Source organism: Dendrobates tinctorius, unplaced genomic scaffold (assembly GCF_039654945.1).
Source record: "Dendrobates tinctorius isolate UK_male_01 unplaced genomic scaffold, ASM3965494v1 ptg000054l, whole genome shotgun sequence".
Taxonomy (NCBI): Eukaryota; Metazoa; Chordata; class Amphibia; order Anura; family Dendrobatidae; genus Dendrobates; species Dendrobates tinctorius.
Genome location: NW_027361722.1, coordinates 14,467,304 through 14,483,860, shown reverse-complemented (window position 1 = coordinate 14,483,860; position 16,557 = coordinate 14,467,304). Strand labels below are relative to the sequence as shown.

Here is a 16,557-nt window from a genome sequence, read left to right as displayed (position 1 = left end):
TGTCTGCCACCCCCCCTAGTGATACCGCCGCCGCCGAGTATCTCCCAGATCTCCTCCAGGTTGCCCAAGCGGGAGGATCACTGGAACAAGTGCCCCTGGACTCCCATTTATCGGATATACAAAAGGGCGATATTGTCGCCGTACTAAGGCCGAGGGCTGCTGCTTTCTCCTCAAAGCCGGGGAAGACTACTCTCACCAGTCACCATGTGGAAACCCCCGGACAACGCCCCATCCAGCAGGCTGCCTACCGGGTTCTATAGGCTGTTCAAGGCATGATAAAGAACGAACTGGAGGAGATGAAACAACTGGGAGTTATTCAGCCATCTCACAGTTCTTGGGCCTCTCCTGTCGTCCTGGTCCCCAAGAAGGATGGTACAACACGATTCTGTGCTGATTACAGACGACTAAATGATGCCACCAAGAGTGATGCTTATCCCATGCCCAGGATTGATGATCTATTGGATCGTCTGGCCAGTGCCCAATTTGTGACCACGTTAGACTTGAGCAAGGGGTACTGGCAGAGGCGTAGCTAGAGCTTTTGCCGCCCGGGGCTGTTCTCGAATTTGGCGCCCCCCACCCCGGGCGGTGAATGGCCTGCTCGGATGCGGGGTCTGGAAAGGAATAAAATGGCCGCGCTTGGGAGGGGGTACCGGCCTGGGCGGTTACTGGTTAGGGATGTTAATGATTAATCACACAGACATTCTGACACACTGCCTGCTCCCAGGCAGCACAGACAGTAATGTGCAGGCTCAGCTCCGCCTCCTCTGCCCCTGGCCGCAGTATAAGCTACACTTACACAGGCTGCCTGCTGTGTGTGTGATACTGACGAAGGAAGCCGCCCGCAGGGAGAGCTCAGCAGCTGACTGAGCATGGAGGGAGGCTGGGGAGAGGCAGAGCGTCCTCCTCCCAAATGGTGAGTGACCCACCTGCGCCTCGGCCGCCTCCACGCTTCTCTCCCACAGCACAGAGAGGAGGAATTTCTGCTCCTGCCGTGCTGCGCCGCCCACACACGTGCCGCCTGGGGCTACCCGCCCCCCCGCACCCCCCTTCCTACACCACTGACTGGCAGATACCCCTAACAGAGGACGCTCGGGAGCGCTCGGCCTTCATTACTCCATTTGGGCTTTATGAGTTCCTGGGAATGCCCTTTGGGATGAAAACTGCACCCGCTACTTTCCAGAGACTGGTGGATCAACTGTTACAACAATGTCAGGACTTTGCCTGTGCTTACTTAGACGACATCGCCATTTTTAGCACAACCTGGGAGGAACATCTTAAACACTTGGGCATAGTGCTGGACTGTATCCTTACTGCAGGACTGGCCATTCGCCCTGATAAGTGCCAAATAGGGATGTCTGAGGTGCAGTACCTCGGTCATAGAGTAGGGGGTGGGACACTAAGGCCTGAGCCTGCCAAGGTGGAAGCCATTAGTAACTGGTGTAGACCCCAGACTAAAAAGCAGGTACTTGCATTTTTAGGAACTGTTACTATCGCAAATTTGTTTCTAACTTCAGCACCTTGGCCAAGCCCCTAACCGACCTGACCCGCAAGAACATGCCTAGGAATGTGACGTGGACGACGGCATGCGAGGATGCCTATTCAGCGTTAAAGACTGCCCTCGTCACTGCTCCTGTCTTGGCTGCCCCGGATTATAAACGCAGGTTCCTCGTGCAGACAGATGCATCCACCTTTGGGATTGGGGCAGTACTTAGCCAAGTGAACGCCGCCGGAGAAGAACATCCTGCTGCTTTTGCCAGTTGGAAACTACTGGATCGGGAAGTTGCCTATGCCACTATTGAAAAGGAGTGCCTTGCCATCGCATGGGCGCTAAAACAATTGCAGCCATACTTGTATGGCAGAGACTTTACAATTGTTACAGACCACAACCCCCTCACATGGCTGAACCGCGTATCAGGGGACAATGGAAGTTTACTGCGGTGGAGCTTGTCCTTACAACCCTACAGCTTCTCCATCCAATACAAGCGGGGAAGCCAACACCAGAACGCCGATGGACTGTCTCGACAAGAAGAACCATAGGCTCCCCAGGCCGACCTACCCCTGCCACTGTACAAGGAACTATAAATAACTGAGCAATGTGTACTAAAGTGAGCAGGCCAGAGGTCTATGTAGACCTGATGGCGTGCTCACTTATTATGGGGGGGGAGAGGTTGTGATGGTGTGATATGTTATGTGGATGTTATTTTTTTGTATATTCCTATTTTTAACAATTCCAGTTATTTTCATATTGTTTTTCTTATTAGATTGTAAGTCTACAGCCTCACTGTATCTGTCTCTTGATGACCCATTAATCCCTAAGGCCCTTTGTTCTCCTCTGGGGGGCCAGGAAACCGCCTGGAAACTTGTTTGACTTTCCCTGGACAAGGAAGGGGGTGGAGAGAGAACAGGAGCTGGGCAAGTGAGTTCCGGTGTGGACAGGATCGTGTAAAGACTGCATTTCAGAGAGAAGGACCCATTTTAACCTCTGGTGCTAGAGTTTTGGAAACTCGTTTCCCTGGACATTTTATCCTGTTACTGGACTGCATTCTTATTCTGGACTATCTTCTCCTTTGTGTGGTGGACTGTATATGGACCTTTTCGCATTTTTGCCTGAATAAAGGTCTTGGAATTGTTCACTCTTCGCTTGCTCTGTTGATTGTGTGATACCAGAGAAGGACCCCGTGACATACTGCCCTTATGTACAAGAATATAACTACTATAATACTGCCCCCTATATACAAGAATATAACTACTATAATACTGCCCCTATGTACAAGAATATAGCTACTATAATACTGCTCCTATGTACAAGAATATAACTACTATAATACTCTTCCTATGTACAAGAATATAACTACTATAATACTGCCCCTATGTACAAGAATATAGCTACTATTATACTGCTCCTATGTACAAGAATATAACTACTATAATACTGCTCCTCCCTATGCACAAGAATATACAGTTGTGGCCAAAAGTATTGACACCCCTGTAATTCTGTCAGATAAACTCAGTTTCTTCCTGAAAATGAATGCAAACACAAATTCTTTGGTATTATTATCTTCATTTAATTTGTCTTAAATGAAAAAACACAAAAGAGAATGAAGCAAAAAGCAAAACATTGATCATTTCACACAAAACTCCAAAAATGGGCCAGACAAAAGTATTGACACCCTCAGCCTAATACTTGGTTGCACAACCTTTAGTAAAAATAACTGCGACCAACCTCTTCCGGTAACCATCAATGAGTTTCTTACAATGCTCTGCTGGAATTTTAGACCATTCTTCTTTGGCAAACTGCTCCAGGTCCCTGATATTTGAAGGGTGCCTTCTCCAAACTGCCATTTTTAGATCTCTCCACAGGTGTTCTATGGGTTTCAGGTCTGGACTCATTGCTGGCCACCTTAGAAGTCTCCAGTGCTTTCTCTCAAACTATTTTATAGTGCTTTTTGAAGTGTGTTTTGGGTCATTGTCCTGCTGGAAGACCCATGACCTCTGAGGGAGACCCAGCTTTCTCACACTGGGCCCTACATTATGCTGCAAAATTTGTTGGTAGTCTTCTGACTTCATAATGCCATGAACACGGTTAAGCAGTCCAGTGTCATCGGCAGCAAAGCAACCCCAAAACATCAGGGAACCTCCGCCATGTTTGACTGTAGGGACCGTGTTCTTTTCTTTGAATGCCTCTTTTTTTCTCCTGTAAACTCTATGTTGATGCCTTTGCCCAAAAAGCTCTACTTTTGTCTCATCTGACCAGAGAACATTCTTCCACAATGTTTTAGACTTTTTCTGGTAAGTTTTAGCAAACTCCAGCTTGGCTTTTTTATGTCTCGGGGTAAGAAGTGGGGTCTTCCTGGGTCTCCTACCATACAGTCCCTTTTCATTCAGATGCCGACGGATAGTACGGGTTGACACTGTTGTACCCTTGGACTGCAGGGCAGCTTGAACTTGTTTGGAGGTTAGTCGAGGTTCTTTATCCAACATCCGCACAATCTTGCGTTGAAATCTCTTGTCAATTTTTCTTTTCCGTCCACATCTAGGGAGGTTAGCCACAGTGCCATGGGCTTTACACTTCTTGATGACACTGTGCACGGTAGACACAGGAACATTCAGGTCTTTGGAGATGGACTTGTAACCTTGAGATTGCTCATGCTTCCTCACAATTTGGTTTCTCAAGTCCTCAGACAGTTCTTTGGTCTTCTTTCTTTTCTCCATGCTCAATGTGGTACACACATGGACACAGGACAGAGGTTGAGTCAACTTTAATCCATGTCAACTGGCTGCAAGTGTGATTTAGTTATTGCCAACACCTGTTAGGTGCCACAGGTAAGTTACAGGTGTTGTTAATTACACAAATTAGGGAAGCATCACATGATTTTTCGAACAGTGCCAATACTTTTGTCCACCCTCTTTTTTATGTTTGGTGTGGAATTATATTCAATTTGGCTTTAGGACAATTCTTTTTGTGTTTTTTCATTTAAGACAAATTAAATGAAGATAATAATACCAAAGAATTTGTGTTTGCAATCATTTTCAGGAAGAAACTGAGTATTATCTGACAGAATTGCAGGGGTGTCAATACTTTTGGCCACAACTGTAACTACTATAATACTGTTCCTACGTACAAGAATATAACTACTATAATACTGCTCCCTATGTACAAGAATATAACTACTATTATACTGTCCCTATGTACAAAAATATTACTACTATAATACTGCCCCAATATACAAGAATATAACTACTATAATACTGCTCCCTATGTACAAGAATATAACTACTATAATACTGCTCCCTATGTACAAGAATATAACTGCTATAATACTGCTCCCTATGTACAAGAATATAACTACTATAATACTGCTCCCTATGTACAAGAATATAACTACTATAATACTGTCCCCATGTACAAGAATATAGCTAGTATAATACTGCCCCATATGTACAAGAATATAACCACTATAATACTGCCCCCACGTACAAGAATATAACTAGTATAATACTGCCCCCTATGTACAAGAATATAACTACTATAATAATGCCCCTATGTACAAGAATATAACTTGGGAAATCTTGAAAAATGAAAGTCTCAAAGCACAATTGTTAACAATTCCGAAAAGAGGGAAGAATAGGAAGCATTTAAGGAAACCAGGATGGATGAACACAGAACTTAAGCACATGCTAAAAAGGAAGAAAAAAATGTTTCTAAAATGGAAAGAGGGAGGCATATCTGAAGAAGAATATAATGCTTTCTGCAGTACCTGCAGGGCACAAATCAGATTATCTAAAGCTGACAATGAATTGAGGCTTGCAAGAGATGTCAAAAGCAATAATAAAGGATTTTGGGGATATGTCAAAAGTAAAAGAAAAGTCAAAGATGCTATAGGATTTTTACAGGATGAAAATGATGAGATGGTAAGACAGGATGTTGAGAAGGCTGAACTTTTAAATTCCTATTTTGCATCTGTTTTCTCTCAGAAAGGAAATGTAACACCAAATGTTCTTCACTGTCCTATTAAGGGAATAGAAGAATCCAGGATATCTATAAACAGAAAGATAGTGAGGAAACACTTAGCTAACCTAAATGAATTCAAGTCTCCAGGTCCAGATGAATTACACCCCAGAGTACTGAAGGAGATAGCAGAAGAAATTTTTGAACCCCTCTCCATAATCTTTGAAAATTCTTGGAGAACAGGAGAAGTCCCAGAAGACTGGAGAAGAGCAAATGTTGTTCCTATCTTCAAAAAGGCGAAGAAGGTGGACCCAGGCAACTATAGGCCGGTGAGTCTGACTTCTATACCAGGAAAGATCTTTGAACAAATTATTAAACAACATGTATGTCAGTACCTGGATAAGAATGAAGTGATTAAACAGAGTCAGCATGGGTTTGTAACTAATAAGTCATGTCAGACTAACTTAATTTCCTTCTATGACGGAATCACTGATTGGGTGGATCAAGGAAATGCTGTAGATATAGTATATCTTGACTTCAGCAAAGCATTTGACAAAGTATCTCATGCAATCCTTATTGAAAAAATGACTAAGTATGGAATGGACAAGGCAACTGTTAGGTGGATTCATAACTGGCTTAGTGATCGGACCCAAAGAGTGGTCGTAAATGGCTGCACATCCAGTTGGAAGAATGTCTCAAGTGGGGTACCACAGGGCTCTTTCCTGGGCCCTGTATTGTTCAACATCTTTATCAACGATTTAGATGAAGGAATTGAGGGTAAACTGATTAAATTTGCTGATGACACAAAGCTAGGAGGGATAGCTAATACTAGAGAAGAGAGAGAGAGGATTCAAAAAAATATAAATAAACTGGAGAAGTGGGCAGCAACTAACAGAATGGTTTTTAACAGGGAAAAATGCAAAGTACTACATCTGGGCAATAAAAATGTAAAGAGCATATACAGAATGGGAGGAATAGGGCTAAGCAACAGCACATGTGAAAAAGACTTGGGTATACTAATAGATCACAGACTGAATATGAGTCAACAGTGTGATGCAGCAGCAAAAAAGGCAAATGCAATTCTAGGATGTATTAACAGAAGCATACAGTCTAGATCACGTGAAGTCATTATTTCCCTCTACTCCTCTTTGGTCAGACCTCATCTGGAATATTGTGTCCAGTTTTGGGCACCACATTTTAAAAAAGACATCAACAAACTGGAGCAAGTTCAGAAAAGGGCAACCAGAACGGTCTGCAAACCCTGTCTTATGAGGAAAGGTTGCAGGATTTGGGATTGTTTAGTTTGCAAAAGAGAAGACTGAGAGGAGACTTAATAGCTGTCTATAAATATCTAAAGGGCTGTCACATTGTAGAAGGATCCACTTTATTCTCATTTGCACAAGGAAAGACTAGAAGCAATGGGATGAAACTGAATGGGAGGAGACACAGATTAGATATTAGAAAAAACTTTTTGACAGTTAGAGTGATCAATGAGTGGAACAAGCTGCCACGAGAAGTGGTGAGTTCTCCTTCAATGGAAGTCTTCAAACAGAGGCTGGACAGACATCTGACTGGGATGATTTAGCGAATCCTGCTTTGAGCAGGGGCTTGGACCAGATGGCCCAGGAGGTCCCTTCCAATTCTATGATTCTATGATTCTATGAACTACTATAATACTGTCCCTATGTACAAGAATATAACTACTATAATACGGCCTCCTATGTACAAGAATATAACTACTATAATACTGCTCCCTATGTACAAGAATATAACTACTATAATACTGCCCCCTATGTACAAGAATATAACTACTATAATACTGCTCCCTATGTACAAGAATATAACTACTATAACACTGCCCTTATGTACAAGAATATAGCTACTATAATACTGCCCTTATGTACAAGAATATAACTACTATAATACTGCCCTTATGTACAAGAATATAACTACTATAATACTGCCCTTATGTACAAGAATATAACTACTATAATACTGCCCCCTATATACAAGAATATAACTACTATAATACTGCCCCTATGTACAAGAATATAGCTATTATAATACTGCTCCTATGTACAAGAATATAACTACTATAATACTGCTCCTATGTACAGGAATATAACTACTATAATACTGCCCCAATATACAAGAATATAACTACTATAATAATGCCCCCTATATACAAGAATATAGCTACTATAATACTGCCCCCTATACACAAGAATATAACTACTATAATACTGCCCCTATGCACAAGAATATAACTACTATAATACTGCTCCTATGAACAGGAATATAACTACTATAACACTGCCCTTATGTACAAGAATATAGCTACTATAATACTGCCCCAATATACAAGAATATAACTACTATAATACTGCCCCAATATACAAGAATATAACTACTATAATACTGCCCCTATGTACAAGAATATAACTACAATAATACTGCCCCTATGTACAAGAATATAACTACTATAATACTGCCCCAATATACAAGAATATAACTACTGTAATACTGCCCCCTATTTACAAGAATATAGCTACTATAATACTGCTCCTATGTACAGGAATATAACTACTATAATACTGACCCCTATACACAAGAATATAACTACTATAATACTGCCCCTATGTACAAGAATATAATTACTATAATACTGCTCCTATGTACAGGAATATAACTACTATAATACTGCTCCTATGTACAGGAATATAGCTACTATAATACTGCCCCAATATACAAGAATATAACTACTATAATACTGCCCCAATGTACAAGAATATAACTATTATAATACTGCCCCCTATTTACAAGAATATAACTACTATAATACTGCCCCCTATATACAAGAATATAACTACTATAATACTGCCCCTATGTACAAGAATATAATTACTATAATACTGCTCCTATGTACAATAATATAACTACTATAATACTGCCCCTATGTACAAGAATATAACTGCTATAATACTGCTCCTATGTACAAGAATATAACTACTATAATACTGCTTCAATATACAAGAATATAACTACTATAATACTGCTCCTATGTACAAGAATATAACTACTATAATACTGCCCCTATGTACAAGAATATAATTACTATAATACTGCTCCTATGTACAAGAATATAACTACTATAATACTGCCCCTATGTACAAGAATATAACTACTATAATACTGCTCCCTATGTACAAGAATATAACTACTATAACACTGCCCTTATGTACAAGAATATAGCTACTATAATACTGCCCTTATGTACAAGAATTTAACTACTATAATACTGCTCTTATGTGCAAGAATATAACTACTATAATACTGCCCTTATGTGCAAGAATATAACTACTATAATACTGCCCCCTATATACAAGAATATAACTACTATAATACTGCCCCTATGTACAAGAATATAGCTATTATAATACTGCTCCTATGTACAAGAATATAACTACTATAATACTGCTCCTATTTACAGGAATATAACTACTATAATACTGCCCCAATATACAAGACTATAACTACTATAATACTGCCCCATGTACAAGAATATAACTACTATAATACTGCCCCAATATACAAGAATATAACTACTATAATAATGCCCCCTATATACAAGAATATAGCTACTATAATACTGCCCCCTATATACAAGAATATAACTACTATAATACTGCCCCTATGCACAAGAATATAACTACTATAATACTGCTCCTATGAACAGGAATATAACTACTATAATACTGCCCCAATATACAAGAATATAACTACTATAATACTGCCCCAATATACAAGAATATAACTACTATAATACTGCCCCTATGTACAAGAATATAACTACTATAATACTGCCTCTATGTACAAGAATATAACTACTATAATACTGCCCCAATATACAAGAATATAACTACTATAATACTGCCCCCTATTTACAAGAATATAGCTACTATAATACTGCTCCTATGTACAGGAATATAACTACTATAATACTGCCCCCTATACACAAGAATATAACTACTATAATACTGCCCCTATGTACAAGAATATAATTACTATAATACTGCTCCTATGTACAAGAATATAACTACTATAATACTGCCCCTATGTACAAGAATCTAACTGCTATAATACTGCTCCTATGTACAAGAATATAACTACTATAATACTGCCCCTATGTACAAGAATATAACTACTATAATACTGCTCCTATGTACAGGAATATAACTACTATAATACTGCTCCTATGTACAGGAATATAACTACTATAATACTGCCCCAATATGCAAGAATATAACTACTATAATACTGTCCCAATGTACAAGAATATAACTACTATAATACTGCCCCCTATTTACAAGAATATAACTACTATAATACTGCCCCTATATACAAGAATATAACTACTATAATACTGCCCCTATGTACAAGAATATAACTGCTATAATACTGCTCCTATGTACAAGAATATAACTACTATAATACTGCCCCCTATTTACAAGAATATAACTACTATAATACTGCCCCTATATACAAGAATATAACTACTATAATACTGCCCCTATGTACAAGAATATAATTACTATAATACTGCTCCTATGTACAAGAATATAACTACTATAATACTGCCCCTATGTACAAGAATCTAACTACTATAATACTGCCCCTATGTACAAGAATATAACTACTATAATACTGCCTCTATGTACAAGAATATAACTACTATAATACTGCCCCAATATACAAGAATATAACTACTATAATACTGCCCCCTATTTACAAGAATATAGCTACTATAATACTGCTCCATTGTACAATAATATAACTACTATAATACTGCCCCTATGTACAAGAATATAACTGCTATAATACTGCTCCTATGTACAAGAATATAACTACTATAATACTGCTTCAATATACAAGAATATAACTACTATAATACTGCTCCTATGTACAAGAATATAACTACTATAATACTGCCCTTATGTACAAGAATATAACTACTATAATACTGCCCCCTTTGTACAAGAATATAACTACTATAATACTGCCCCTATGTACAAGAATATAATTACTATAATACTGCTCCTATGTACAAGAATATAACTACTATAATACTGCCCCTATGTACAAGAATATAACTGCTATAATACTGCTCCTATGTACAAGTATATAACTACTATAATACTGCTCCTATGTACAGGAATATAACTACTATAATACTGCCCCAATATACAAGAATATAAGTACTATAATACTGCTCCTATGTACAAGAATATAACTACTATAATACTGCCCCTATGTATAAGAATATAACTACTATAATACTGCCCCTATGTACAAGAATATACAGTAACTACTATAATACTGCTCCTATGTACAGGAATATACAGTAGCTACTATAATACTGCTCCTATGTACAGGAATATAACTACTGTAATACTGCCCCAATAAACAAGAATATACCTACTATAATACTGCCCCAATATACAAGAATATAACTACTTTAATACTGCCCCAATGTACAAGAATATAACTACTATAATACTGCCCCCTATATACAAGAATATAACTACTATAATACTGCTCCTATGTACAAGAATATAACTACTATAATACTGCCCCAATATACAAGAATATAACTACTATAATACTGCCCCAATATACAAGAATATAACTACTATAATACTGCCCCCTATATTCAAGAATATAACTACTATAATACTGCTCCCTATGTACAAGAATATAACTGCTATAATACTGCTCCCTATGTACAAGAATATAACTGCTATAATACTGCCCCCTTTGTACAAGAATATAACTACTATAATACTGCTCCTATGTTCAAGAATATAACTACTGTAATACTACCCCTATGTACAAGAATATAACTACTATAATACTGCCCCTATGTACAAGAATATAACTACTGTAATACTACCCCTATGTACAAGAATATAACTACTATAATACTGCCCCAATATACAAGAATATAACTACTATAATACTGCCCCAATATACAAGAATATAACTACTATAATACTGCCCCCTATATTCAAGAATATAACTACTATAATACTGCTCCCTATGTACAAGAATATAACTGCTATAATACTGCTCCCTATGTACAAGAATATAACTGCTATAATACTGCCCCTATGTACAAGAATATAACTGCTATAATACTGCTCCTATGTACAAGAATATAACTACTATAATACTGCTCCTATGTACAAGAATATAACTACTGTAATACTACCCCTATGTACAAGAATATAACTACTATAATACTGCCCCTATGTATAAGAATAGAACTACTATAATACTGCCCCCTATGTACAAGAATATAACTACTATAATACTGCTCCTATGTTCAAGAATATAACTACTATAATACTGCTCCTATGTACAAGAATATAACTACTATAATACTGCTCCTATGTACAAGAATATAACTACTATAATACTACCCCTATGTACAAGAATATAACTGCTATAATACTGCCCCTATGTATAAGAATATAACTACTATAATACTGCCCCCTATGTACAAGAATATAACTACTATAATACTGCTCCTATGTTCAAGAATATAACTACTGTAATACTGCCCCTATGTATAAGAATATAACTACTATAATACTGCCCCTATGTACAAGAATATAACTACTATAATACTGCCCCTATGTATAAGAATAAAACTACTATAATACTGCCCCCTATGTACAAGAATATAACTACTATAATACTGCTCCTATGTTCAAGAATATAACTACTATAATACTGCTCCTATGTACAAGAATATAACTACTATAATACTGCTCCTATGTACAAGAATATAACTACTATAATACTACCCCTATGTACAAGAATATAACTGCTATAATACTGCCCCTATGTATAAGAATATAACTACTATAATACTGCCCCCTATGTACAAGAATATAACTACTATAATACTGCTCCTATGTTCAAGAATATAACTACTGTAATACTGCCCCTATGTATAAGAATATAACTACTATAATACTGCCCCTATGTACAAGAATATAACTACTATAATACCGCTCCTATGTACAGGAATGCACCTACTATATACTACCATTGTCAGTGTTGGGTACAGACGACCATGTTCTCTGCCCCTTCCCCTCCTCCCAGCCCTGGCATTCCTTGTGAGGACAGATATCAGCAGCCAATGCAGTCCTGCTACTAATTTTAGAAGTCACAGTAAAGTTTGGAGAGCGTCGTCCCCTGGCCCTCCCTGTGTGATCCAGCACATCTTCTCCAGGGTCTTCACAGGACTCCAGGTAAATGTTCTCCTCTCATGTTCTGCTCATGTTGGTGATTTCCGCCTTGGGCTTGGAGGTGCCAGCTCCTGGGGGCATGCGGATTTTAATGTTGTTGTATCAAGGCCTTGTCTTCGTCCTTCTCGCTTGGTTAGCTGAAGCCGACCACCTGTCTCCGGCTCTCAGAGACCTGTCACGTCCAGCTGCCCGGGTCATCGCTGTCTCGCCTTCCTAAGCTCAGTCCTAAATTCGGTTGATATCATCCTTATACCCTAGGAGGTTGGCGAGATGCCCATACCCACTATTCGGAATTGGTGCCAGGTTATAGTAGAATCTCTTGCAGTAATTAGTAATGTAACGCTGTGCACTCGGCCACATTATTGAAAATTTGGCAACTTTTTTTGTGGTGCCTTCCAGGAGTACCTTGTGATTTGGGCAAATTTCAGCAGAAATCCAAGTGTTTCGCTGCGGATTTTTATGGCACATCGGAGTTGGATTTTTCTGATGTTTTATTTTTATGTTCTTGATTCTTTTTGATCTGGATGTGATCTAATGTAACGTTGTATTTTTCATATTTAGAAACCTCTTTACTCCCAGCTGTAATCGTGATCGCGGCTGATCGCTGGGGATCGGTAGCGCGTGGGCAGAAGGAGGCAGTCTGTTTACACTTCTCCATAGACGTGGCGTAGGTCCACTGGTGTCTGTGACCGAATCATCCGCATGCGGATGATGTGCATAAAAAAACCGCATTACTGGCTATGGAAACGCAAGCGTAAGCAACGACATACGTACGCTTTGCATTTGTGTACGCAAGATTTTACATAAGACACACCCATTGGGCGTGACTTGTGTAAATTCAAAAATTCGCCGGGAAAATAGCACTTGCCTATCGTCCACAAACGCTTGCATGCGTTTGCAGTTGCAGACAATACGCTGCGGACTCAACCACAAATGTGAACCTAGCCTAACAGGGCCGGCGTTAGCAGCAGGCAGGACAGGCGGCTGCCTAGGGCCCCCACTCCCCCGGGAGCCCCCAGCCAGTGGCGCGCCTGCCACCAGCGCCGACCCCCCCCCGTGTAGCTGCCGCCACATTCACAGCAATGATGGAGGAGAGAGTGTCCGATGACGCTCCCTCTCCCATCATTCCCCTCTGCCTCTGACACTGCGGGTTCACGATGACATCACTTCATCGCGCACCCACTGTGTACCGCCGCTGAGACCGGAGCAGAGCCTGGAGCAGCGTGAGGCATGAGGAGAGGTGAGGAGTGTGTGGTTTTTTGGGTTTTTTTGGGGTTTTTTTTTTAATATATCAGTGAGTACTGGACTGTGGGACCATTCTCGGGGAGATGGCTACATTATGCTCTCTGGGGAGGTGGGCTGTATTATATTCTATGGGGGCTACATTATATTCTATGGGGAGGTGGGTTGTGTTATATTCTATGGGGGTACATTATATTACATGGGGAGGTGGGTTGTTTTATATTCTATGGGGGCTACATTATATTCTATGAGGAGGTGGGCTGTATTATATTCTATGGTACATTATATTCTCTGGGGAGGTGGGTTGTGTTATATTCTAGGGGGGGCTACATTATATTCTATGAGGAGGTGGGCTGTGTTATATTCTATGGGGGGTACATTATATTCTATGAGGAGGTGGGCTGTATTATATTCTATGGTACATTATATTCTCTGGGGAGGTGGGTTGTGTTATATTCTAGGGGGGGCTACATTATATTCTATGAGGAGGTGGGCTGTGTTATATTCTATGGGGGGTACATTATATTCTATGAGGAGGTGGGCTGTATTATATTCTATGGTACATTATATTCTATGAGGAGGTGGGCTGTGTTATATTCTATGGGGGGTACATTATATTAAATGGGGAGGTGGGATGTATTATATTCTATAGGGGGCTGTATTATATTTATTATATTCTACGAGGGGTGATTTCATCATGAGGGGGCTACATTGTACTATATGAGGGGGCTACATTGTATTCTTTGGTGAGCTGCCTTATATTGTATGGGGGCTTCATTATACTCTATGAGGGGCTGCATTATATTCTATGGGGGGGCTGGATTATATTGTATGGGGGGCTTCATTATACTCTGAGGGAGCTACATTACATTCTATGGGGGGCTGCATTATACTATATGAGGAGGGCTACATTGTATTCTATGGAAGGGCTACATTATATTCTGTGGGGGGCTGCATTATACTGTATGAGGAGCTACCATATATTCTATGGAGGGGCTGCATTATATTATATGAGGGGGGGCTGCATTATATTCTATGGGGGGGTTACATTATATTGTATGGTGAGGCTGCATTATACTCTGAGGGGCTACATTATATTCTGTGGGGTGGCTGCCCTTTAATTCCACAGCACTTTACAGACATTATCATCACTGTCCCCAATGGGGCTCACAATCTAAATTCCCTATCAGTTTGTCTTTGGAGTGTCAGAGGAAACCAGAGAACCCGGGGGAAACCCGCGCAAACACGAGGAGAACATACAAACTCGAGTTTAAGACATTGTAACAAACCGTTCAGCTGCGAGAAATATTAGGCCAGGTTATCCTGTTTTGGTTTTCAGCTTCTGAATGTAAACGGGATAGTAAGTTTTGTTACAATGTGTTAGTTATGGTAAGAACTATAGCGCTTAGTTTATAGCTGAAGTTTTGCTACAATGTGCCAGCGCAGGTAAGACATACGTATAACACTTAGTACAAATCTCATGAGAAACGTTTGCGCTGCTGAGGATTTTCATCCTTGGCACATGGTAACAAACCATCAGCTGTGTGAGCAGGACTAGGTCAGGAGCATTTTTTTTTTCCTCTGAATCCACTCTCCGTCCGTGGCATTGTGCCAGTATACTGACAGGTAAGTCAATGCTTGAATAACAATTCCCTTGGACTTTCCTTCCACAGTTTGTCCTAAAACAGCTGCAAAGCTGAGGACATAGATAAAAATGCAAAACTGCCCCTAGATAAAAAAAAAACAACAAAAAAAAAAACAAAAGCCATGAATAAATGGGGCCTATGCAGGAATTGCTATTTAAGCAACTGCTTCCTGTCGTCTGCAAAGCAGATTAGAGCAGAACAGTCGCTGTAAATGAAATACTTCTGGCGAGGATTTGCTGGCGGGCGGCCGCTCTATAAATGCTGGGAGTAATTGTTTACCCGAATAAATGTGGTTCCTATGAAGGGCGAGAGCAGGATCAGCGGCGGATAAGACCCTGATCGCTGCCTGGAAACGCCAGAGCCCCTAGCAACATGTACGTAGAGATAAAAATATCCATAGCTGCTCCCCCCTGAGCTTTTTACTGAAACCACTGGTTTATAACAGATAAAATGATCTCCTCCGGCTTTCATAAGGATCCAGGTGCATTTCTACAAAGCGATTGCCTGTAAGCGATTGCATCTCATAAAATTATTCCTTATGACTTAAATGTCTATGCAAAGAAAGACGGGAGATCATTTCCTGGCAACCGCTCCATAGAAACTTCGGTAAAACTCATAGGTCTTTCTGCATGCAGAGCATTTGTGGGCTACAGACCACCGACATGACCATCACCGCCAGGAACTGGAAAAGACTCTCTGGCTCACCAAAGCCGATCCCTAGAAACTGATCATAGAGGCTGTCCCTGCACCCGTCAGCGGTACTGTACCTAATCACCATTCACGGGATACAGGCTGCCATAAACGGCTATGGCAGGGGACTGTTCACACTGTAAGAGGTTGTTGTAGTGATCACATGGAGACAGATGTTACAAGCAGATACCTTCAGGCTGCCAAAAACAGCCCCCAC

General features: G+C 40.0%; 1 protein-coding gene and 1 long non-coding RNA gene across 2 annotated transcripts in view; both read left to right on the top strand.

Annotated features, from left to right (window-relative positions):
* Positions 1 to 781: 781 nt before the first annotated feature.
* On the top strand, positions 782 to 2,638 carry LOC141091564 (uncharacterized). Its single transcript, XR_012232542.1, has 2 exons — positions 782 to 913; positions 2,262 to 2,638. It is a non-coding gene; the product is annotated as an uncharacterized lncRNA (long non-coding RNA).
* A 10,053-nt stretch (positions 2,639 to 12,691) lies between these two features.
* Positions 12,692 to 16,557, top strand: part of STYXL2 (serine/threonine/tyrosine interacting like 2) — an 80,931-nt gene continuing 77,065 nt past the window's right edge. The window contains exon 1 of the mRNA XM_073577120.1: positions 12,692 to 12,765. The gene's annotated coding sequence lies outside the window, so the exon portion shown is untranslated. The remainder of the gene's footprint in view (positions 12,766 to 16,557) is intronic.